Here is a 3,885-nt window from a genome sequence, read left to right as displayed (position 1 = left end):
TTGTTTGAAAATGTTATTCCTGAAATCCCGAAAATGCTGTTCTGAAAATCCTGTTTCAGAATTAATAATCTAAAACTCACTTTCATAAGATTAAAATGATCATTTTAATAACTGATAGGGTGCAAAAAAAAATTACCATTAACTTTTATCAATAAATTCGAGTAGTTAATCTTTTCATTTATATTTTTTTTATTTATCGGAAAAATATTAATATATGTTTGTGGAGATAAAAATCACTGAGTTTTACACACACAAAAAAGTTCATCGTAGAAAAAAAAATATAATCACTTGTAATAGAAGAAAAAAAAAGAGAATAATAAATCTTTCTATAAATTAAACTAATTACCGTTATAGTAATTTATACCAATCCAATTTTAATTATAAAAAAATTAACTTTAACTTAAAAAACTTATTTAATTTTTTAAATATTTACAAGAAATTTATCCAAACATATTTATATTTTAATTTTCTTTCTACACTTTTTCTTTATCTCACCCTTTTAATTGATACATCACTTTAGAATAATAAAAGGATTGAATCTACCATAATAATGTCATGATCACTCAACATTTTTATAATATTTTAATATCGTTTTAAAAAATATAATATTCGTAGTACACTTCTAAGTTTATTAAAAGAAATTTAGGATTCCTTAATATATTCAACTTTCGATATGTATTTTTTTTATTATATGATCGTTGTATTTATATTATATTAAAAGTGAAAAAAATTATAAAAATGTGCTTGATGTAATATAATAAATTTATTTAATAAATTATTATAAATAATTTTAGTTTTCGTATTTTTTATTTTGTTTCATCACGTGTTTAACCTCACAAAATAATATAAGTTATACTAATTACGTTAATTTTTATAAGAAAAATACACTAAATTATTAAAAATAAAAAGATACATATAAATATAGTGATAAATGTACAGATAAGTTATTAAATGTACTAAATTATTAAAATAGTTTACCATTTTCTTTCTTTATTAATTTTATTCAAAATAGTGATTGCTTTTAAAAAAGTAAGTTAACAACACTTATATTATAAGGGATAAAATAAACATATGAATTGTGTACACAAAATATAAAATCATCTTTATATATATAGTTATAGATAATATAATATAATATGGATATTATTCTTATTAACAATAACAATACAAAATAATAAAATTATAAAAAGAAATATAAATATCTTTTACAATTTTATTATAAATAATATTTATTTATTTTGTAGATAATTCATAATTATAAATAGTTATTTGAATTTAAAAACTATTATTTTTTTTAAAAAGTGAACAAATAAAAAAATACTTAAATTTAAAAAGATATTCATTTAAAAAAATAAAATTGGGAAGATGATTATTTTAAATTAAAAAAAGTACTTATTAAAAATATAAGTTAAAAAAAATACACAAGATAAATTCTTGTTATAAAATCATATATAAATTATTATTAAATAATAAATATGAGGTTAGACAAAAGAATAAACAAATGAGATATTATCTTCTTGTAACCAATTCAAATTTATACATTTTTTTCATTTGAAATCAATGCAAGACTAGTACAAACATTAATATCAAAACATCTCTAAACCATAAACAACACCTGCTTGTTTTTTTAAGTCATTATGTGTATGAAAATAAAGTCTTTTAATCTCATTAAAAACATGCAGAGTGACCAAACTATCGGAACCTGCTTGATGGATTTTTCTGGCACTATTATCCAAACCTAAAGACTTCCTGATTCTATCTAAACCGCCATAAAGGTCGGGACAAAATTTGACAAGATGTTTAACATCATATACTTCTTATTCAAAGAAGAATTTAACGAGTTGTAGAAAGTCACCCAAGTTAGGAGGTAGAAGTGGTTGCATGTGTATAAAACGGTGACTCAATACCTTGACCAAGTAGGCAAAATCATAAGCACCATGAGTCCTGAGATCATCATGAGCTCAATGAATCGTATGATGTTAACTCCAAATCTTCCATTCTTATGAAAATCCATGCCTTGGGATTGAAGGAGGGCGATGGATTGAGGAGCATGAAGATGGCGTGTGACATCGAACTCACAAAAATTGAATTCCTAAATGAAACGGTTGGAGGTTCCGAAGGTTGGAAGGTTGCCATGACGATCTGAAAAGGTTAGTTCGACTTGGATGAGATGCATACAATCTATGTTGGCTTTCATCACGGCATAGTTATTTTGTGGTTGTCGAAATGTTGGATCTGACTAAAAGATGACTCAGGAAACTCTGTGTCCATAGAGATTAAAGAAAAGAACATGATCACTCTACGAATTAATTCAAACTCAAGCTTCAAGATTGTACGACCACACTGATCGTGTCATCACAACACCATATGACATGACCATATGCTGGAAGTTCCACATCGATTAGAGATAAAGCCATTTAAGTGTATATAAGTGGGTGCAAACCTCATTCTATAAGCTGGTTTTGTGAGATTGAGTTAGGCTTAAAGTCCACTTCTAAAACCATCTTAATATCTCTATTCCTATCTCTTTTTTGAGAAGTAATAAAATAAAGCTATAACTTCACACTTTTATAATAATGGATTATGAAAAAAATCATAAATATATAGATATAGATATAGAGATATATGTATATAATATTATGTTATTTGTTTTAAAGCATCAAGTTAAATGGTAGATAATTTTGTTTAAGATGATATATTAAAATCTAACCATTTATCTCATCTTTTTTATCTTTGATTATATTTCAATAATCGATAACTTATTCGATAACATCTTATAAGATTGTTATATTTAAATAACATATAACTATTTTATGTTCCAATTTTGTCAAGTTTTAAATTTCTCAAAAATTAAAATGAAAATTTTGAGTTATAGATGATAAAAATAAAGAAATACATAATATATATACTAAGATTGAAAAAAAAACTATATTATTATTATTTTTCCAATAATAAAAACATAAAAATAAAGATAAAACTCCTATAATTTGTAGAAAAAAAGTTATAATGAAATTTTAATAATTATTTTCACATTCTTAGGTATTAATCACATTTTTTTAATATACAGGTTTAAATATAATCTAATTATTTTTTCCAATATACAAGTTTAAATTTAATTTTCCTGTTAAGTTTGAGGCTTTATAGTTTAGTATGTCAACCATCAATTTGATAGATTAGACTAACATTTTTAATACATTAAATGTGATAACTGTGACATCCCAAATATATAAAGATATATATAATAAGACATCATCAATCATAATACTGGAAAGCAAAGTGCATTTAGAGAAATTGGATTATAGACATCCATCAAAATAGCTAAGAATTTAAAAATTTTAAAGACAAAACATAGTATCTATAAATGACATAATATAACTAAGAAATTCTAGTGAGTCTAAGCTGCAACATCTTCATTTTCCTCCAAGACATCCTCTAGTGAAACCTCTCCTTCCTCTGCTCACATCCAAGTGGATGATCATTGCAACAGGAAAGCACACACAACAAGCAAGCAGACATGGCACAAACACAGACAAAAAAATGCAAGGGTGAGCTAATTATACAAAAAAAAACATGCATCACATCAAGTATATAACATACAATAAATAACTTAAATCAAACAGTTTAATAAACACAACCTAAGCATGTTATTTTCTAGANTTGACTCGTCCGGACTTTAAAATGATAGTCGGGCTATGGCGAGTCTTGCACCCGTGGTGACTTATGAAACTTGGGTTCCCCATCCTGCCACACTCACGAGGTTAGTCCGTTCCACGCCTTGAGCATACTAGGAGCCCCAAGACTAAGGACCTCCTGCTACTTCTCACCACATGGTTCAACCTCTCTAAGTGAGTTTGATTGACCATTGAAGCGTCAGAATGACTCCCA

Source organism: Vigna radiata, chromosome 4 (assembly GCF_000741045.1).
Source record: "Vigna radiata var. radiata cultivar VC1973A chromosome 4, Vradiata_ver6, whole genome shotgun sequence".
Taxonomy (NCBI): Eukaryota; Viridiplantae; Streptophyta; class Magnoliopsida; order Fabales; family Fabaceae; genus Vigna; species Vigna radiata.
The sequence above is the reverse complement of the archived record's forward strand: the minus strand, read 5'-3'. Positions refer to the sequence as shown.